The sequence below is a fragment of the Cyrtonyx montezumae genome, unplaced genomic scaffold (assembly GCF_038088225.1).
Source record: "Cyrtonyx montezumae isolate F1298 unplaced genomic scaffold, pur_monq_1.0 scaffold_3, whole genome shotgun sequence".
Taxonomy (NCBI): domain Eukaryota; kingdom Metazoa; phylum Chordata; class Aves; order Galliformes; family Odontophoridae; genus Cyrtonyx; species Cyrtonyx montezumae.
In genome coordinates this window covers 84,177,026-84,200,214 of record NW_027072034.1, presented here as the reverse complement: position 1 = coordinate 84,200,214, position 23,189 = coordinate 84,177,026, and the positions used below count along the sequence as shown (strand labels likewise).

Sequence of the window (23,189 nt, the reverse complement as noted above, 5' to 3'; positions counted from 1 at the left end):
CTGTTGCCTTACAAAGTTTTGATATTGGAAGCTGTGCCAATGTAAAGTCATTTCCTCAAATAGATATTACCTACAAGGAACTGAGGGTTTTTGATTTTTTTTTTGAGGTTTATCTGTATTTTTACTTACAGAAAACTAGCCAACAGTATCTCAGTGTGTTCGTGTGTGGGAGGGCGTTATCGTTTGAAATCAGTGAGGTGACTACTTTATGCCTCTTCCAAGCAAAGAGGTGGAACACACCACAAAAATCTACACATTCCTTTACAGTTGATGTATTTCATATTACCAGCATGCATCAAAAAATATATCTGAACCATGATACAGATGACTAACATAGCAAATGCTCCAAGCAGTGAGGATGACATCCTAAACAGAGGGCCCTACAAAGAGCAGAACTGAATGCATATAGAACTGTCTGAAGTCATTTAGTAAAATTCATATCATCTCTATGCTTTAGATCTAACACAAGAATGCTGCAAGTCCATTTTTCTGAGATCGTTGAGTGATTGGAAAATGTCTTCATTAAAGTACCTTGCTAGTTTTCTAGTTAGAAATGAAAGTATCAGATAATTTCATGAGATTCTTTCTGTCATCAGAGAGATTATACCTCTAGAGGGGTAGCTTGATAAGGTTACATAACCAAAGGTTATTCATAAACTTCTTAAGTTACTTGGAATTTAAACTAGTGCTGCTAAAATCTGCAAGATTTTTTTTTACAAGATACTGTAAAATACATGATTTTTTTTTTTTTTTAGGATAAGTAAAAAGAAGAGGAAAGTCAATCCTGCTTTATTCCAAAACCTGTGGCCATGTAAACAATCAGGAATCATGACACACAAACTACTTCATTACAAACAACTTCTAAAAAGCTATCGTGATCTTTGGATATGTGATAATTTGATTAGAGGTGCTGTTAAAAAGATACTTTGGGCAGGTATTAAATATTTACAAACAAAATTCACCAAAAAAAAACAGAATCAAGGACAAAGATTATATAACCTATCAGTACCATTTATCAAAAAAGACTTAGAAGTTTTGTTTATTGTCTATGGAACAAGAAGAAAAAAATGCAGCTACTAAAAAACTCTTTGACCTGAGAAAGCCATAAATAAGAAGCAATTGCTGAAAGCAGAACTCAGAGAAAAGCAAATTGGAAACATGGGACAATGTTAATATTTTTCAGTCAGAATAACACAGGGAAGCAGTGAAAAGGATGAATTCTTAAATTGTTATGTCTTACTGATAAAGTAAAAAAAATACTTAATAAATTACAAAATACTGTATTAAAATCATTCACTAACCACTTTAGAAGATACAAATAGTATAAAAAATCACAAACTTATGCATAAGAGATATCTTCTGTAATATTTACACTGAATTACTACACTGAATAATGGCCATAGTAATTTAGTGACTAAGAAATAAAAATCCATTCTGGACAAGAGCACCGGGCTGACAAGCCAGAGAAGCACAGTCTTTAATTAAGGTGTCTAGTCTCAGGGAAAAAAAAACCTCAGTGACATTTCCATAGTTGACATAACTCTTGGTTAATTATGCAGGTACATTTAGGTAACCAAACTGACTGATTCTAACAATTGTTATCAAATACATTTCTATCTTTTAAAACCCAAGAGAATATAAATAGATAAATGTGGAAATGGTCCAAACTGTCAGGAGCACTTGGAAAGCAGATTACTGCATCTACTTTGCTAAGTAAAATAATACACAGAAGCAAAGCTAGGCACAAAATTCCCAGGCTTTGTTTTGAAGAGATGAATTTAGCTCACCTGGGCATAACTTAGGAGTTGTGCACAGGAAAGAATATTCAAGGGACGCTCTTTACAGAAAGTTTGAAAAGGTTGTTTTGAAAAGGTTGTGCCTGGTTTAGCTTCTCCTACCCTATAAAACCATCCAGGTCTATTCATAAAGGTTGTTTATCCTCAAATAGCACTGCATATATTCCTACAGAATTCTCAAGCTTATAAAACTTGTCTCATGTTATGTAAGTTGCTCCAAAAGTAGTGCCTCTAATTTATTTCACTGGAAACTACAACAGATACAAAGAACACAGTAAGCATTGTTTGATAATACATGATGCTCCGTTTCTTAGAGTCCAACAAGCATTCTTTGAGATGGACGTTTTTCCATTGCCCATACATCCTCTGAATCACTAGTTATGACAAATAAAATAAAAGTGAGAAAAAAATAGTTGTAGAAAATTTGATACAGGCAAGGAGATATTGTCATAATTATTTGTTTTGAAAAAAAAAAGACAGTAACCAGGTATACAAACACAATCTTATTCATGTAATTATGAACTTCAGTCTACCTAACTAAAATCTTGTGTTACATCAAAGCAAAATGAAATACTAAAGGGTGAATACCCTGAAAGAATAGTACTCAAATAATATAATGAAGATAGACAATATATTTTTGGATAGATTATCCAGATGGTATAAAGACACCCAGTAAATTACAAAGGGCTCACCTGTCACTGAAGGTTAAGGCTCACCTGGAACTCCACACAATAGGGATCTCCAACAAGAGATCCCTCCTCAGTGGTGGTCAGCTCTTAAACAGGGTCTGGGAGAGGTGAAGCCAGACTCCACTCCCTTCTGGTCATTCAGGTGCATTGCCTTCACCTGTGCTCTTGTGGCTGACTCAGTACTCACCTCAGGTGATCAATCAGCGGTTCAGGCCATGATTCAACAGTTCCCATATAAATGCAGTTAAACAAACAAACAAACAATCGAACAAAAACAGCAAGCAAAAATGCTCTGCTTTCAGAGGTTATAAAAACCAAACAATTAGTCCTTAAGGATTTGGCTCAATGAAAATTTAAAGAATTGTTTAGGAACCTGAACATATTCTTACCATTAATGTACCTTTACAATCTAGAAAGCAACCTCCAGCACACAGGCTGGTTTTGAGGTCTTTGCTACTTGTGCAACACAAAGCTGTTGCCTTAGCTTCACACATCCTACATTCTAAGGATGCAAGTGTGTGTACTCAGGCAACTCTCTGGCACAGTCAGCTGAAGTAATATTAGTGTAACATAGGTAATTCCATTACTTTAGATTAAGGTCAGTAACCTGTTAGGATTTAAGAAACAGGACTTGAAAGTTGCTTCAATATACAGAATTTTTTAATTTAAGCCATCTTTGAAGTTAAAGGTATCATAGTACTTGCTCTGTTCCATTCATACTTTCTCATATACAGCGTACAAATCACTTGAATGTTGCAAAACTGTTGCATGTGTCTGCATTTCTAACTAAAATAATGCCTGACAAAACTCACCTGTTTTTTTTAGCAATTCAAAAACTATTTTCACTGAGAACTCTCTCTATAAAAGGTTTTCATCAGCAATAATGAAACCACAGCATGGAAATAAAAGAAACAGAAACATAAAGAGTGATATCTGGATGTTTTAAGAACATCCCACTCAATGGAGATGCTTTCAAAACAACCACTCAACAAAGAATGGATATGTATGCATAAAATCATGCTCATAAGTGAAAAGAGCACACGTACAGGTAGGTAGCAGTGGAAGAAAAGAAAAAGGGACAAAGCAAAGACAAAAGTCAGAACACTCTTTGCTTTTCCATGCCAAGTTATCAGAAATACAGTAAGATCTGCCAAAATCAGCTGAATAGAATAAGATGAGGAATAGCTTGACATATAAAAAATATTTTGACTACTTGAATGCCACATATCATTAAATGTCATTTTAAAGAGCATCTGTCTCAGCCACTGACGGTAATTTTTTAGAAAGAACTGTACTTTCCATTTCTAGCCTTTGTGAAGATCATGCAGCAGCCAATATACTGTCAAAATTAAAGAGCGATTATCTGCATGGCTTACTTCCCAGGACCTTTTTTCCACTTTTATTATCATCACTGACCACACAGAAACTGTAAACAATTTGTACACATGCAATATTTGCCCTGTGGGTTCTTGAGTTTAACTGGTTCAGGATTAATGTCAAGAGTAATTCCTATCTGGCTGTAAACTGCAAAATGTTGATGATTCTATGTCCAGGACAATTCCACAAAGCACTGGGACAGAAGAGGGTGAAGGAAGAGGAGAATGGAAAGTACAGACACAGGCAAATACTAAAAACACAGATATTAAGTTACATTCGAGTTTCTGGATTATCTGTATTATTTGATGGTAGTCAGACAAGAGAGCATAAAAAAGTGATGAAAAAAATTTATGTAAAGATCTGTCAGTGTTATGAATGGCACAATCACATTCTTCTGTAACATCGGAATGCAACAGTTAAAACTTGCAACTAGGGTATCATTTGAAGTCAAATTAACGAGGTAACTCATGCAGACATTCTTTTGAAGATGATGGGAAACTTCTATTTGGAATCAAAAGTGAAACTGCTTTACCTAACAACACTGTAGATCATAGAAAAAAGTCAGTAAATAAAAACAACTAGCTATCAATTCTATATTTATCTTATTTCCTATTCCTAACGACATTTTACAACAGAGAAGACTGTAAATTAGTGCCTTGTCTGAAGGGAGAGTTTGTAAGAGGATAAACAACCTTTTTCTTCTCCCCTACACTATCTACATCAGCACAGAAAAAAAAACCACAAGTGTTTTGGTGAACATATTCAACAAAGAGACACATCCAGACATACATCTGTCATGCTCCAATATAAAGGAGGGAGACGAGGTTCTTACATTATGCGTATACCCGGTGTGAGATTAAGAAGCAACGGTTCAAATGTTGGTCCGACCAGTTTATTACCAATATTGACCAGGGAGATGGAGAGGAGGAAGGCGGACACTGTTAAGGGCGATGGGGAAGGAAAGGCAAGCAATAAGAAAGATATGAAAGAAGCAAGGATTTGTACAACTCGGGGAAAGTCACCAGCCAGGATCCCAGGGGCAGTCCGGTTGCAAGCGGCTCCAATGGTCCGAGGCAGAAGAGCAGGGGCGGCAGAAGCGGGGAGAACAGCAGCAGCGACGGGCAGCCCTGAGCAGCAAGCAGTTGTCCTGGAGAAGCGGCACCGGGTCAGCACAGGAGAAGCAGCAAACAGTGATCAGCTCGTGAGGGTTCAGATGGTAGAACACCTTGAAGGAGCGGCGAGGTCCAGAAAGAAGCATGTCTCAGGTAGCAGGCCCAGGAGGGAGTTCAGCAGCAGGGATCAGCTCATGAGGTTTCCGATGGAAGAACACCACACAATCTCATGGTGGTCGATCCCTCTTTTATCCTCCATTTCTCTTGCCTATGTGACACATCCCATGCTAGCGTGCCAGGCAAGCGTCTCCTGAGATGGCATCCCCCCACAGAGATGAGTACCACACAAAAGAGTGTTCAGCGGCCACTGAGCTGCAGCTTATCTCTCTTTCATTGCCCCGGGACATGCCCATCTGCTTGTCCCTTAGACAAAGGATTTTGCAACCCTTGCCCAGGACTTGCTTGGACATATTCGGACACGTTCATCAGCAAACTTTGAGGCAATGGTATAAAATAATAGTCTCTTACAATGTCCTACTGATACAAGACTAACAAAATGTTCAGAAGGTCAAGCAAAGCTTGCACTGTAAAGCACATCAAATGAGCTTGTGGATAATGGAGCAAGGTCCAAAGCTTTAGGCAAATCTATAACCTGTCATACAAATTTTAAAGGTTGAAGAATCTTAAAAAAGAGAAAATATCTTGAAGTGATTATATCAAAAGAGACTTTATTTAATATTTGAGGTAGGTCTTGAACACACTAAAGCAGTAAAACAAAAGAAAACATTTTTTCTGCAACTTTCAGCTTAAGTTAATTTAAACAGTGGGAACTGGAAATTTTTGCCAGGTATATCAAGTATATGTGTTAGAGGAAATATTCACTGTGGCATAGTATATTCTGGTTCATGTTAAAAGAAATTGCTTATCTTGAGTTATTGTGACCCTGAATTCTGAAGTAAGCATTGTAAGGAAAATGCAGTTACAGAACAAAATAATTAGATCTGCATATTCTCAGGTAATTTGGACACTGGACACCACCTAACCTGGTGAAATAATTTCATGGTTTCATTGCTTTTTTTCTGAACTACACTGTGAAGTTAATAGAAAGGAACTACCTCGTAAGCTCCCTTCAACACATATGAAAAGAAAAAAAGGAAAATGAAACAAATGAAGATGATCCAATAAGAAAAGCATAGGTGGAAAGATCAAACTCTGGAATTGTAGCACCACCCCTCCTTACTCATTCCTGACCCAATCCATGTGTACAGTACAACACACCACCTCCCGTCACTTGGGTGGCTTTCAGCTTTGGCAGCTAACTTTCTCTAGAGAGATGGAATAGCCAACTTCAGATGCAGGACAAGAACTCAGTAAGGCCTGAATACTCAAGGAAGTATGTCAAGTATATATGATATATTTATCAAGTATATATGATCACATATGATCACATTCTGAGAGAACTATTACAGAGGAACAAATTTAGAGGAATTATTTTTAAAAATAAATCAGCATCAGAGTTCTTCTAGGACTGCTCCCAGTATTTTATCTTGGGACTGCTTTTCCTTTTTATAAGCAGCTTCAGTGTGATAAGTCATGCAAAATGAATTAATATGAAATACACAATGACCACATCTTTGAAGGGGGTAAAAAAAGTGGAAATAAAGATTCCTAGCCCAACACGTTATTTTTCTTAGTGTTTTAATAGTTGCAAAGAGTTGTTTGTCTTTAAGCATTATGAAACAGACTGCATTCAAGTGTAAAGTCACTCCATAAATAGGAAGCAGTAGTATGGTACCCAGTCAGCTGCTCTCAGTGAGCCGCTAAACAAGGTAATTCACGTGTAAAGTGCTTCTTACAATGCACTGGATGTGTTAGCATATTTTCAGGTTAAGAATAGAGTGCAATAAGCCTTTTTTCATTAAAATAGATTAGAACTTACATCACACATTATCCATGCAACTAGAAAACTGCAATCTTACATGTTTTCAGTTTTACTGCTTCTTCTCTGCCAGGCTGACTGAAATCAATTAAGATGACACATTATGAAAGCCACTGCACATAACAAATTCATAACTTCTAGAACAGAAGCAGCACTAATTGCTCAAAAATTATCTTAAATATTTATGAGTTACTGTAAATTGAAAAGAGCACAATCTCTGGTTACAAAAAGACAATTATACAGCTGGCAAGGATATGCCTACAACTCAGGCAGGTAATTCACAGTGAGCTCACAAGGTGCACCTACTGAGTTATTGTTATCATTGTGTTATCTGACGCAGCATGACAATCTCTATGGGCTGACCTCCCAAAACATAATCACATTTCCAGACAGAACGTGAGTTAAACCTCTGTGGTCTTTTCTATTTCAACAGTATATCATGCACCAAGTTTAGGTATGTCCAGAGCTTGTGGGGTCTGCACTGTAGCGACACCCCATGTGTTTTTAAACTTCTTATAAGAACTAAGTTAATATACTTGGAAGTGCAAAAGCATTCTAGCAATCATTGGAGACCTGCCAATAAATTTAAGAAACAGTCCAAGTCAGATAGTATTTAACCTCCATCTCCTGATTTGGTATCACTATAAGAAAATTTTTAAAAGTTTCTTTTTATTATTTTTAAACAACACTCCATTGATAGCAATAGTTGTAGATGTCAGCGGAAGAACAGAACAGAATAGGATAATCCAGCTAGAAGAATAACCTGCAAAGACCATAAGGTCCAACCATCTGACCACTTCAGGGATATTCTTCAATTGCAAGTAAAAGATACAGGTATATGACAGCCAAGTCTTCAAGTTCTGCTTTTAACATAAACATTTCATTGTCATTGAGTTAACTTCGTATAATCACAAATACTTTGTGTACAGCTATATACATCAATTTATATAAATGTATATATATATATCCTGCTGTGAACAGTAGCAAAGAAAAGTCACAGCTCTGTCCAAAATTCTGCAACTCTTGCAGGTGAAAATACTCACTGGGTTGACTGAGAACTTCTGAGACACAGCAGAACAGAAGGGAATTGTTAGAGCTGCAACATGTGCAGAGGCATGGTAACATACAGAGGTATGCTAGGCAGGCTGGAGTAAAGAAGTCATGGTTTTACTAAGCTAGCTATAATATGAGTTTTAGCTGAAACTGAGAGGATGCAGCTGCAGATTTGTTCAAGAGCAGAAATATGGCATTACATGGAAACTAGATACATGAAGATCCTAGAAATGAATATTAGATTTCCTGTAATAGCAAGATAGTATTCAACAACAGCCTTTAGAAATACTGTGTCCTCATCCTTAGACGATGATGCCTCAGCTTCTCTCTCTCCTAGTTATCTTCCCTTGTTAGAACAGTCAGATAGACAGCATGATGTTTCCTGTCCAGGAGGTATAAGAAACATCATGCATGCAGAGCTACAGAAAGCACCCACAGATTTTCTGAAGTTCTGCATAACATGAAGTGCAGAAGAACTGAAGAGGCATCCCTTGGTTCTATGATGTGGAGTACTTGATACTTTTTGTCATTTACTGGCATGGGAGACTGCCCCAGAGACTGAAAATACGGACAAAATACAGTTGAAGACGAGAAAGAGGAGGATCTGCCCATTACAGTAGTCATTTAAGATGTGATTCACACTGAGTAGTTTGTGGATTCTCTACCTGCAATAGTGGCAGTGATGATGTGCTACTGCAAGTTAGTGACAGAGAAGTGGCAAGAGAGAATCTAGCAGCTTCTGTTGGTGAGAAAGGTGTTAAAAACCAAACAATGGGATCCTACAATATGGATTGGATAAGGCTGGTAGTTGCCTGAACCCTTAAGCAACATTGATTAAAACTTGCAACTACTAAAATAAATTTTAAAAGAGGTTTTTTATATGAGAGCTTATATAACTTGACATCTATCTTTATGTTAGTTTTTAAGAGCCACTTCTGGCTATCTAAGAGTTTGATATTCTGATACACAGTATAAACAATATATTCAGTCTTTTATTAACCAAGTAATAAATAGCTTGCAACTATTAAAAATGACCATGACATTCATTTTTCTCATTTACAGTGATACTACTAGTCTTCCGCTCTTTTAGCATTTCAAAAAACTAAGCTCAACACTGGAGACAAATGGTAATCTTCCTTACAGGTGAACACATGACACAGCATTTTCCCAGGTCCTCCCTCAAAAAGCAAAAGCAACCTGGAAGTGTACAGCTGTCAAAAATATCCTGTCTCTTCCCTTTGAGTGAATACTGTTTCTTTCTTTTTCCTCATTTCAGTAGGAACCAAAGTAACACACAGAGGCACACATTCAAGCAATGAAATTTTCTCAATCTTTTATGACATTTGAGTAAAGCACACACTGAATCTATAGATCCTGAGATTTTCTATGGGAATTTATATAGTACACCTGTATGTAGCAGAACAAACACCTGTATGCATCCTAAGAGTACTCAAAATCTAACTCAGAGAACAATTACAATTTATACTACTGGAATATTGTATCACAATGGAAAACAGCAATGACAACAGGGTAGCAGAGTCCCAGGCTACAGAAAGTGAGAATAAGCGCAAGTACAACAACCATGTATACAGAAACAAAAGAAAAAAAGCTGTTTACCCTTGGATGACCTCAGGTAGGTAGAAATCTCCATCAAAAGACCCTCTCCACCACTACCTACCCTTAAATGAGGTCTGGGAAGGGCTGCATCCTGGCTCCACTCCTTACAGTCACTCAGGTGCACTGCATGCACCTGAGCTCCCCTGGGTTGGCCCTGCCTTCCCACTGTTTCAGGCTGTGACTTAGCACTTCTGCCACACTTATGTTTCTGTCTAACGACTGTAACGTGTAATCAAACACTATGGATTAAGCCTCAAAAATTAAGCCTCAAAAAAGTAGATGGGGAAAATAAGATATAGGATGCACTTTACTCGTCCTCAATACAACACTCTGTTAAGCTGCTCTTACGGCAGCACAAGGTGAAGGACTAAGGGAATCCGTCCTGAATTCCTTCTGATCTGGAAAGGATCACATAAGACTATCATCAGAAACACGTATATAAACTTTCAGAATAAATACCATCAAAACAGCTGTGGCTAAAGTTCCAGACTAGAAATCACAGTGCCTGTGCTCTTCACCCAGCTCTCATTAAAGTCTGAATCAAATAACTTTACTACTCAGTGCCTTCATTTCCACACCAGTAAGAAAAGACATAGCTCTACCAATACTCATTTTAATTACTTTGATACTTAATCATTACAGATCTTGCTAAGAGGCACTGCTTTGTTCCCATTATATAGTATTGCTTTTTGCCCAGATTGCAAAATATTGTTTTAGAACCATTCTGTTTGCAAGTCAGTGCAAAGCTGCAAATGCAAAATTAAAGCCTTAAAAATTAATGAATTCTGTCATCTTTTATATGTGATGTTTCTCAATAATGTTTTAACTTACTCTTAAAATACAAACATGACTGAGAACCAGCAAGACTACATAGTTCCTTACATTTTGCTTCACATTACATCTATTGGCATGCATTAATAAAATGTATCTCTTAGTTTTTTCAAGCCCCTGCACAATGCAGGAGAAAATATTTACAATGGAGATTTTAGAAGAACAGCAGCCAGGCTAACAGCCCAAACTTCTTTATGCAAAACCAATTTTTAATATAACTTCATGCCCATTATAAAAATAAAAATAAATAAAAGCTATTCCCTCTTCATCTCCAAATATTTTATTTTAATGAGGAGAAAAAAAAAACTTGGAAGAAAATGCAGTCAAGCTATGTGGAGGAGGAAAGTACAACATTCATCTGGAATAACAACATTCAACTCATTAGAGTTCACATTACAGATTTACACTGAGGTTCAGAGTATTAAAAAGGCTAAAAGAAAACAGTAAAACGTTTTAATCATGCTGGAAATGAGAAGCTTGCAAAACAATAACAAGGACAAAGCCCCAGGAACATCGTGGGTTACCCAGGGCAACAGGGGAAAATAAATCAATAATATTTAATATATATATATTTGATTCAGCTTTTAACAGAGTGCATTCTTTACATACCCCTTGTTGGTTTTTTTTGTGTTATCAGAGATCAGGATATCAGATACATAGGTTTAGAAACCAACAGGCAGAATTCAAGGAATTTACTGTTAAGTTTATAATGTATATACACAATGTTAGGATGACCTGGAAATTACAAACCAGCAAATATAGTGCCAATTGAATACATTTTTGAATTAAAAAGATAAAAAAAGTAGTAAGAATTTAGTCTGTCTTTTCCAAAACAGCAACAGTAAGTCTCCAAAAAGGTCATGGGATATTGATCTCCCAGTACTGCTTGGCCTCATAAAAAGTCCTAAAACTGGACAATTACCTCTACAGTTTTCAAGAGATCGCAGGTAGAGGGAAGCATAGAATCATAGAATAGATTAGGTTGGAGGGGAACTTAAAGATCATCCAGCTCCACCCCCCTTGCTGGGGGCAGAGTTGTCAACCACTAAATCAGGCTGCCCAACCTGGCCTTGAATGCCCACAGGGACAGAACATCCACAGCTTCTCTGGACAACATCTTCCAGTGCCTCAACACACTCTGCCTTATTTTAGTTTAAAGACATTTTCCCTTGCCCTATCACTACAAGACCATGTAAAAAGTTGTTCCTCCTACTGCTCATAAGCTCTCATCATGTACTGGAAGGTTGACAGAGGGTTCACTGGACCCTTTTCTTCTCCAACCTAAACAAGCCCAAATCCCTCAACCTTTCTTCTTAGGAGAAGTGCTGCAGCCCTCTGATGATCTCTGTGGCCCTCCTCTGGACCTGCTCCAAGAGCTCTGCATTCTTCTTGTACTGGGAACCCCAGGCCTGGACTTCAAGTGGGGCCTTACAAGGGCAGAGAAGAGGGGTCAATCATCTCCCTTTTCCTGCTGGCCACCTCTCTTTTGCTGCAGCCTAGGATACTGCTGGCCTTCTGGGCTACAAGCACGTAATGCTGGCTCACATCCAGCTTTTTAACCATCAGGACCTCCAAGACCTTCACTGCAGTGCTTCTCTCAAAGAATTGTTCTCCCATTCTGTACTGTTTGGGAAATGCTGAATCACAACCTGAACCACTGATTGGTCATCTGGGGTGAGCACCGAGTCAGCCATGGGGCCACAAGTGAAGGTGATATACCTGTGTGATTGGAAGGGGTGGAGCCTGGCTTCACCTCTCCCAAACCTCATTTAAGGGCTGACCACCACCAGGGAAGGATCTCTTCTTGGAGATCCCTCCTATGTGGAGTACCCTGCGAGCCTTGATATCTTGAAGGTGAGCCATCTTCTCTTTTGTATTATTTGTATCCTATCTATATAGAACTACCCAAAATCTATACTATTTTGTTGTGAAGTACCATCCTTGGGTGTTATTTACCTCACATGTACTCATATCTGTGACTGACTCGACCCAAGCGCAACACCTTGCACTTGGCCTTGATAAAACTCATTAGGTTCTCAAGTACCTACTTTCTGAGTGGGCCCAGGTCTCTCCCTTCTATTGCATCTACTGCACCACTCAGATTGATGTTTCTGTGTTAGCACTAAGGTTTTCCAATTGCACCATGGTTTCCAATTCCTTCTGCTTATTTCCCATGCTTGCATGGATTGGTATACAGACACTTTACCTGGGCTTTCAGCTGCATTATTTTCTTGGAGGAGCCCTCCTCAAAACCTCTGGGACAAATCTGAGGTTTTTCCCCAAAATTAGCATTGAAAATGAAGATATAGAGAACAAGAGAAAATACCTAAGCTGAGAAAATATTATGATAAGTAAAAAAGTGTATGATTAACTTTCAACAAACTGAAAAGCTTGAATTTTAACAGACTTGAAAAACTCCTCCTAGGATCTCTAAGAAATTGAAAATCATTTCAAAAATGTGTATGAGCTAGGGTAGCACAATAAAATTTTAACAATGTTTTTGAGATTCTGAAGTTTCTGTTACTAAAAGCAAGGGCACTTAGGCTGAAGACACAATATTCAGTGGTAATAAACAAACCTGGTAATGTTTGAAGTATTTGTAAATCTGAAAATTCCTGGGGAATTAAGGATGTGATAAAGTTATTTTGTTTAATAAGTTTATTAAGGAACTACAAACATACCTACACAAACTTGATGAAAGACCAAGACGGCATGTGCAATGTTGATGAATGCAAAGTAATTTGTTACTAGAAGAAAAATATAAATAATTTCTTATGCACATTGGAAGAACCTATCATAACAGAAGAGATATGTGAATATCTATTTCTAATGCTATACAAATTACTGATTAACAGTTGTTGAAATAAAAAGCCCTATAAGAGGTCCTGTGTGCCAATGAATTTGACGTGAAGATTCACAGCTCAGATTCCCTTTAAAAGATAACTAAAATATTCTGTTGTTAAGAATATCCTCTCTAAACTTCCACAATCATGTCTTAATAATAACTTCAATAAGCAGTGACAACAAGACACCACAGCATACCTACTATGATTATATTACCATAGACTGATTAGAAATTACCATAGACTGACTAGAATGGGGGGAAACAAAAGCAAGAAACGAAGCATCATTTCCATGGACAGTATAAAAACACACACTTGGTCTTGAAGTTGGTCAAGGAATAAGAAAGTTTCTATCTATGCGTTTTAAAAAATTCATATGTGAGAACCAATTTTTTTTTAAACAGAAGTTTTTGCAAGTTTGTTCCTGCCAAAACGTTCTGCTGATTCTTCAAGCAGTTTGAAAATCCTTAGTATCAGATTCTCAACCTACCTAGCTTTCTGTAGTATCATGCAATCTTAACTCATTTCAAAATCAGCAAAAGGGTCAGACAAAACCTTGATTAAGTCTTTGTTTGCCCAGAAAGTCATGCTTGCTTTTCTAGATTACTGCTAGATCTGTAGATGCTATCAGTTCCTCCTAAAGAAGAGAAAGCAAAAAATAAGAAATATTTAAATAGAACTTGGACTGTAAAGGTATATCTTGCAAGCAGGAAGATAATCAATTATGGTTTTAATGAGGAATGTAAGGCTGCCAATAAAAGGACAAATAAGCTCATGGCTTTAATATGTTTGTCTATTTCTAATTCAGATTTTATTTATGATTATTTTTACATCTTTTTTCTCAAATTCAGCTAGTTTAATTCAATATTTGAAAATAAGATTCCCACACCATGCAGAACTCCACGAAAATTAATTTACTATGTGATTACACTGAGTTGTTAAATAAATGTTAAAATTGATATTAAAGAAAGATGGTGTGAAATCCAAGAATTAAAAAAGATTTTCAACTGCAAATGTTAAATTTGAATGTACTACATCGATTTACTAATTCGTTTGTGTATCAATTATGATTATGATTGAAAAACATATGAGTCTAGAAGTGGACTATACATAGGTCACTCCAAAAGTAAATCCTCCCATTTATTTCCATGGAAGCTATAATAGATACAAAAAGCACAATAATACTAGTTGATGGAGCACATTATCAGCTACAAAACACCATTTTTCAACACAGATATTGCTGTTAGCTATGCATTTTCACCAGCAACGATCTGCATGCTGTGCTTGTAAAGACCTGCACCAGCAGAGGTGATCTACTGTTTCACAGCTGCTATGATGATGTCACTGCTAGAAAAATATTGTCCATGCAGTCTGTCATTGGTCCAAACAAATGGAAGTCAGAAGGTACCAAATCTGGACTGTATGCTAGGTGTGGCAAGACAGTCCAGCCAAGACTGACAGTGTGTACCACGGTCACTAAACTGGTATGGAGACTGGCATTATTGTGTTGTAAGAGAAAGGTTGCCTACTTCTCTGGCCTTACTCTGGAAGTTCAAGCCCACAGCTTAGTCATTGTTATGACATTGTGGTCAGAGTTGATGGTTTGGACAGGTTCCAGGAAACCAGAAGGATCATCCCTTTCCTATCTTAAAAGACAGTGCACTTCACTCTACCTATTGAAGGCTGCATCTTGAACCTTTTCTTCCATGAGAAATTCTCATGTTGCTACTCCACAGAGTGCCAGTTTGACTCTGGCTCATAGTGGTGACATCACATCTCGTCACCAGTAACTATACAGTTCAGGAAACTGTCATCTTCAGCCTCGTATTGTTTCAATATGCCCTGAAAAACTTGAATATGGTGTTCTTTCAGTTCCTGAGTGAGCATTCATGAAGCCCACCTGGCACAAACTTTGTGATATTCCAATGTTGAAACCATTGTTTACAACACATTAAAGCTGGTATTCAGCTCTGTACACAGCTCCCTGGTCATAATTTGCTGATTTGCACAGATGAGCTGATCAAGACACTCTTCATTTTTTGGAGTGACAGCTGTGCATGGCCATCTGGATCATGGCTTTGTCTTTCATGCTGCTGTTGCCACTGCTGAAACGCACCATTCACCACCCCACTGCGCTCACATCCACTGTTTGATCTGCACAAATATTCAACATCAATGAATGTCAATAGGAATTTGGTGACACATCTTTGCTTCCTACTCATATCTATTTCAGATGCCAGTTTGTAGGGCTGAACCTTTGCTGCCATCTGTTACACAGCGTTACACAGCAGTAAAATTGAACATAATATTGATAGGAAAGTTCAAACTCTTCCGTCATACCACCAACATAGTCACAACCTTTGATATCGGTGGGCCAACACAATAAAATTAGGAGGCATTACTTTTGGAGCACTCCTCATATTTGCACTGGGTCAGAACTCTAAAAAACAAGGCAATGGTATTCTATAGCCTTTCAAAGTCACAGTCTCAATTCCACAGCTTTCAAATCAAAGGCCTAGGAGCTGATGATTACAAAGGTGAAAGTTTAAACATAGGAAATATCAGGACATATCAGAAGGACAGGTAACATATCCTTATCTAGTAACTAATTTTTCACATTTGTAAAAGTAGTCATCACTCTTTCATGAATATATTCAATCGCTTCTTTTTTCTACAACTCTGAAAAATATAATTGCAGCATTACAGTTTGTAAGATTTTGTGATAGTGGTAGATGCTTTTCCATCTTACAGATATGAACAGCAGATATCAAGTTAGAGGCTCTACTAAATGGCAAAGAACATGAAAAGTCAGATCAGGCCTTGCCAAAAACATTTATCTCCTAAAATTCTTTTTAGCCGGCTGTAACTCTACAGGTATCTCTATCCATCAGACACTTTCCTGTTTGAATGACAAGGCATACCTATAAAGCATGCAGAAACTACCTCCATTAACAGTTCGGCATTTCCTGCATCTAAAAATAATGAGGAAACAAAAAGGAACAGTTATTCAGCCCAAAATAAAAGTACTATGAGAACACGGACAGAAGTGACTCTGACAACATATGATCTTGAGTTCTTAAAGTACGAATGTCAGAGGAGAAAATGGAGCTTAAATCTGTTTTGTCTAAGTGACTGAGGTCCTCTCTGCATTGGATGGTGGTTCAGTTCTAACCAGCACTAAAAAGGATTGCTCGCTCCTAGCAAAGTGTCTTGTCTGTAACACTCTTGGAAATACAATAAATTTTTACTCTTTCAGTTTAGAAGTGGAGGATGTACAGGTATGAAGAAGAAGGCAAGATTCATTAAAGAGAGGAAATATATTGCTGCTAGCAGCTTTTTCACCTTTGGAAGTCTTGTCTTCCAGCACCTACTCAATTTTTTATTCCTATAAAATAAATGCACTCACTATAGACAAGGGACATGGGTTAAAATAGGCAGCTGTGAATTTAAGAGCTACTTTGATACTGGGTACCATTTGATCTTCCAGGGCAAGGTTTTCTTTTATGAAAACAATATATGAAACAAACACATGAAGCTATCATAAATTAGATATTCAATCTGTCTTTCTAAAATAACATTATCTATAACAATGAAATAACTTTAAGAGTTACAGGTATTGCATCTAAAAATGTTCAAAATAAAACTGATATTCTTAGACTGGAGTACAAGATTCCTCCTTTAAATTATCTGACTGAATAATTAGTGTATAAAGACATGGTTGCACTTGCTTTTGCTTTGTGAAAAATTCTTCACAGGTCTATTTGATCTGTTAGGAAAAACATTCCTGTATATAATGGCATGTGTAGGTTTAAATTTTTGGGTGAAAAAAATTGATCTGAGAGTCATCTATCTCAAGTCAGTATTTAAACTTTTAGGCCAGTTAGAAGTAGCACCCACCACTGCATTTGATTTTCAGTCTGATCTTGTACACTTTCTCTGAGAAGATCTGCCACGTTTTGTCCTTCAACAGAGGTTGCTGGAGAATTGTCAAGTTGGTTAATTACATTAGTGCTCTCAAATGCTGAGCTACGTGACTCCCCTAACAGTAAGAAACATGCGGGTGTCTATAGACTTCAAGCATCTGAAGAAAACAGGCATTTCTCAGGACAGAAAACTGAGCAGAGACATTCAGAAGTTCAGTTTCACTTCTAGATACTTGAATTATATTTAAATCTTGCTTAGGCACTCAAGTTTTTGATACTATAGAATTCAACAGGTCTGTTTTTTGAGCAAAGCAATGTACTAGGTCAGACCTTAAGACTTCATGTGCTGTTATGTCTACATTGTAGTTTTATTTATCTCCCACCCTTAACTTCTGAAATTCTCCCTGTAACTAGATCTTATCACTGGGAATGTACACTAATATCTCTCAGGTGCACACACGATTTCCTAACAGGATGATCTCATATGCAAATTGGATGACGCAGTTCCTTCAGGGAGTAAATAAAATCTCCCACACCTTAAATGGGAAGAAGATAAACAACTCTCAGTAAACTGAAATCAGAGAACGTGCATTTCTTTCTCTGGTAGACAATATTTCTGTTAATGACAAAATCATTTGAACAAAAAAACCTTTTCCTACCTGTTAAAAAGAACACATAGCACAAGATCTAATTGCACCCTTCAGATAGTATAAGCATTGGTTAGATCCCCTCTTGGCTTTCTCTTCTCCATGCCAAACAGTTTCAGGTCTCTTCAGCCCTTCCTCATAAGGGATGATGATGCTCATCAGCTCTAAGATGCTGTCAGATCCATTCACCTTCCTCTTATTTTTATATGCATTTCCAAATATATGAAAATCTATTTTTTCTTAATACATTTTTCTGCAGATATCAGATTCATTTTTTCTCCTCTTGAATAAATATTAATTGAAAGTGCAATTAGCTCAATACTTTCAACTGCAACATATCTAACATGGTTACTTAAAATGCATGAGACCTGGGAGACCAACGGAGCCAAATATATACATCTATGCAGAGACTTACTATGTATGCTGATATAAGAACATGCATAACCAGATGTGCAGTTACCTTCATACAGGTTTAAATTCCCTAAACTCTGGATCTGTCAGTTGTAATCATACAAGTAAATGTGATTGTTTTTATATAATTCATAATTTTTTTATTATTGTAGTTCAACAATAAATTCATTTCTGTAATAACCCATTTAGGTATCCATGCATATAAAGATACACATGTGCATTGTTAATTACCAGTGAGATTTTCAGAAAAAACATGTTTGGAATATTGTCTGTCAGTGAAGTTTGTGTTCCTGATCTACTTAAGCACTCTGGAAAATATAGTTCAAAATGAGATAGAGATGAAACGCATCAATGACTCTTGCAAATCAAACACCAGAACTTTAGTTTTATGATCTTGTCTGTGCTTCCCCCATTCCATCTGTCCAATAAATCACATAGAGTAAACAACACAGAATACAGATTATTTTAAGGATAAAGATCTACTGAAATCTTGTTTATATTTAGAGACAGCAATTGTAGTGAGAGTAAATCTGCTACATTTTATATTTAGATGTTATGTGACTGTTCTCTCAGACAAAAACTTTATACTGCATTCTTGTCTTTTCTTTTAAATATATCTTTCTTGACCAACTTGATGTCAAACATTCTTTGCCATACTTCCTTTAACAGTAAAATTCCATGCTTTTACAGAATTTTATGGGTGATTTCTTAATTTGTGCCATTTGTTCTTTTTCATTTTCTCTAGAGCACACAAACAGCCCCAGTTGAATTTCTCTGTAACAGTCTGCCTGTGTACATCAGCAGCTGAAGATCCATGGTGTTCAGTAGAGCTATCTGAGGTTTAGATTTCACCATCCTCTTTACCTGGGATAGAAACTCTACCATCAGATATATGACTTTTAGATGTTTAATGGAGACAAAAGAGATATTGCTGAAGTTGTGTTTTATTTTCCACAAGATACACCTATTAAAATAAGTATTGCTGTACCATATTTGACATTCCAAAATTAAACCTTGTTATCAAAGCACATGAAGAAGCACACAAAATAGGCTAGAAAAATTATTTCCAATACAAAAGCAGAATCGCTTCTGAGCAGAGCCTGTAGGTTTTTTTGGTCTCATTTGCAAATGGCTTCACACAAATATTTTTTAAATAGAACAATAAACAAACAAACAAATAAAAGCTTTCCTACGATTTAAAATTGAAAGGCTTTTTCTTCATTTTGTTGCAAAGTTCAAAAACAACTGCATGATGTTATAGCTCAATTTCTGGGATGTAATTTCATACATTAAGAAAATTCAATTTAAGAGTCTGCTCTTTTCTTAAAAAAAAAAAATCTTCTCTATTTCCCTCTGTCCCAAAATTGCAGTCTTTCCAGCTTCCTTACAGTTTCACTCTGATATGCCACAGGTAAGCACCACTAATTCATTTCATAACCTGTCGGCAAAGTAGTGCAGCAAAAGAGAAGTAGTATTACACCATGTCAATGAATTGGAGTACTTTTGCAAAAATCTGCTGAACACCAGAGTCAGAACAATAAAAGTGTCAGGACTGTGCAGCTATGCAAAAGATGAGGGCAGAGCAACACCTGCACATTCATGTGTTAGTGAGTTGGAATAATTTTGCCTGCTTAGGTATAAAATGATGATCGTATTATCAGATGACATTGCAATATTGCAATTATTCGAAAGGCCTTGGAAGTGCTGTGAATTACTTGCAGAACAAACAGTGAAAATGAAGATTAGCACGCCTCATGACCACCATCCATAACAACATGAAGCCTGTCAGTCTTGAGAGTATCTATGATTAATAACAATATTTAACAGGAAAAAATGTGTCCAAAGATGTATTATCTATGTAAACCAGTATAATGATAAATAAGCTTTACATTGTGTGGAGGCCATTCTGGACCCAGCTGATTTCTTTGCACTGGATTTTAAAATTTCCCTCATTTCTTTATAAGCAAATATTATAGTACATATGGAACAGTCTAATAATAACTTCGGAATGGTCTGTAATAACTATGGACTACATGCAGAGTTTGTTACTGCAGCTGGCCATGAAATAATCAGTGACTCAGTATAATAATATGTAGATAATTATATGCCTGGAGTAGATGGCTATAAGCATATCAATTTGATGGAAGAAGTTGAAGTGAAAAGACACAGTGAATCCAGGAAATAAGTACTCAAAATGAATTTTTGCAAGCATTTGTGAGTTGAATTAATGGCAATCATCCATTTGCCATTGTGTGCACATCACGAAACAGGAGAGCAACTTGCCACTTCTTCACATGTGATACTCGAATAATTGTTTCTATCACTGATTTTGATCTACTTATTCAGATATGTGATGTGAAAAAACCTCAGCCTTCTTTTCCCCTGAAATGAAGAAGAGAATTCAATCTGAACAATTTTCTTAATTTCTCTCACCCCCAATATGATATAAGCCTTCTCTGATTGATTAGAGATAGTACAGTTTGTTTTATTGTGTGTAATGTCAGAAGGTTTTCCAGACTAGGACCAGAGAAAATGCATATGGAGACAAGGAATTCAATTTTATATCCCTTCCTCATCTGAACACATTTGCCAGAAGCAAGGGATAGTACAGATAGAGTAGCAACAAAATATGATCAAGGTGTGGGTGCTGAGAACAGGGATGAAGGATAAGGATGATCACATGACAAAGCAATTATTTCTAGAGTGAGTATTTTGCGCTTTATTTGCAGGTTTTGTAATTCAGTGTCAGTAATAGGAAGACACTCCTTCATCAGTGATTTAATGTGCACTCATTCTGAGGATGAAGCACAGCTGTTATGTGAGGATCAGCACCCATCAGACATTGATGTAGGTAAAAGTTACAGTTGTCTGAAGTTTCTTGAGAATCCCACAGAGACCACTAGCATCACTAGAGCATAGCAACAGCAATTCCCATTGCTATAGAAGCTACAGCTGCTAGAGCAGCATGAAAAGAAATCTAGAAGGCAAATTGACTCTCATTCCAAAGTGAACTTTCATTTATCTCTGTATTGTAATGGAAATTTATGAATAATAGTCTATTTCGGGCCAATTTAGAACAGACGTTTATCGTTGAATATACTGCATTTTTCTTTGAAAACAGCTTTTCTTTTGAAACTTGTTAACTTCCAACCACTAGATATTCCAACACTGTCAACTTTTCGGAAAGAGGGAAGCAAGCATACCATTATGTCACTTGCACTGGTCACAGGAATATTTTTTCTATATCAGTACATGAATACTAAACATAAATTTTGTCTTGTTATAGCTTTGTGCTGGCCAACACAAAGGAATTTGATCCAACCTGGGCTCTTTTGGTGCAAATACACAAACAAACAAATAAATGGTTGCATTTTTCTAATGGTAGCCAAACATCCTTTTGCACCATCCACAACACTGGTTAGAAGCACCAGTTTCACTGCCAGAGTACAATGAATGAGAACAAATTCTATCATTCTGTTACGTAATAAGTTCATTGCAGAATGAAATTTTGCTGCTCTACTAAAAACTGCTTTTACAGGATGCTGTGGAACACTGAGAGCCATTAAAGTCTAAGCTGCTTTTAGTTTGCTTTAAAAAAATCCATTATAAATCGTATTTTCAGAATTAATACTAATAACATCTTGGCTTGAATCTTACTGCCTTCAACAGTTACAATTGACTACAACATGACTGGCTTAAATAAATGACATTTAGTGCATACTCCCAGTCTCTGTTTCAATGATCATTCTTCTTTGCTATGTACATAGGCGAATTTACTAGTCCATGACTAGGCTTTTTAAATAATATGTTCTGTAAAGCTCTGAGAGTGAAGTTGAGAAGTCTCAGTTAAAAAATGAATAAATAAGCAATCCTTTTAATGGCATCCTCTGTCTTCAAAGCACAGCTCTCATTGACTCAATGCTCAGTTAAGCAAATGAGGCTCTGTGTGCCACAGCCATGAGACATTTATGTTATGGGATGGCGCATTTCTAACTGTCTGATAATCTTGATACCCATCATTGATTCAATCCCTAGAAAATTTTCCATCAATGAAGTAGGTTTTCACTAGCAAAACTGGAGAGAGATATGAAAGGAAAAGATACTTTGAATAATAAACTTATTTCCTCTTCCTCTAGTCCATTATAATCGATTTCCATAGATAATCCAGAGAGTTTTTATACAAGGTGTGGGATACAGCTTATTTTCCACTTTATGTTCCATTCCTGTGGCAAGTGACAAGGAGGTTTAACTTAATTCTGTACAAAGATGTATTTGCTTGGGCTCTGCATATGCATATTTTTCTTGAGAGATTAACTTAGATATTGGATGCCTAGCCAGTAGCAACTCTGCTCTTACATATGCCAGGTTCCTGAGATGGAAAGAAGCAGTGGGCTTACGAGTCAATTTTCTGCAAGGCCTTCATTCCACAATACCTACACTACCTACTAAATTCCCAGTCTCCCTGCTTACAGAAGGTACCAATGAGCCTTCCAAGAGAAAAGGCTCCAGCTTTCTTATGTTTCCTAACTCTTGGAAGAAGAATGCATAGATACTAGACTTGAACTTACGCAGAAGCGCATAAATTCAATTACACTGAATGGAACACATTTAACCTACTTCATACAGGAAAATATTGAGTAGAATCATCAAAGCAAAGTTACTTACTTAACTGGTTTAGCTGAGTCTTGGGAAAAGAAAATGCAGTTTATAAAAACATAACTGTTCAGAACAAGAGCACCCAAAAATGGAGGAAATTAAAGCTTTAGTCACATTACAGGAGGCAGACTGGTCCTTCATGAGATAATTTTTCTTTAGTTTTTAACTGTCCTGGTTTCAGCTGGACAGAGTCGATGTTTGTTATTAGTATTCGGTATGAATGAACAAACATGTGCTGCTTAGATGCCTCCTGGGTAAAATTATTAACAGTAAAGTACTTAACTGGTACTTTATA

The 23,189-nt window shown here is 36.8% G+C and overlaps 1 protein-coding gene across 3 annotated transcripts in view; it reads right to left on the bottom strand.

Annotated features, from left to right (window-relative positions):
- The window catches only part of STXBP5L (syntaxin binding protein 5L), a 185,290-nt gene that overhangs the window by 144,206 nt on the left and 17,895 nt on the right, over positions 1-23,189 (bottom strand). The gene's annotated exons all lie outside the window — the stretch shown is intronic.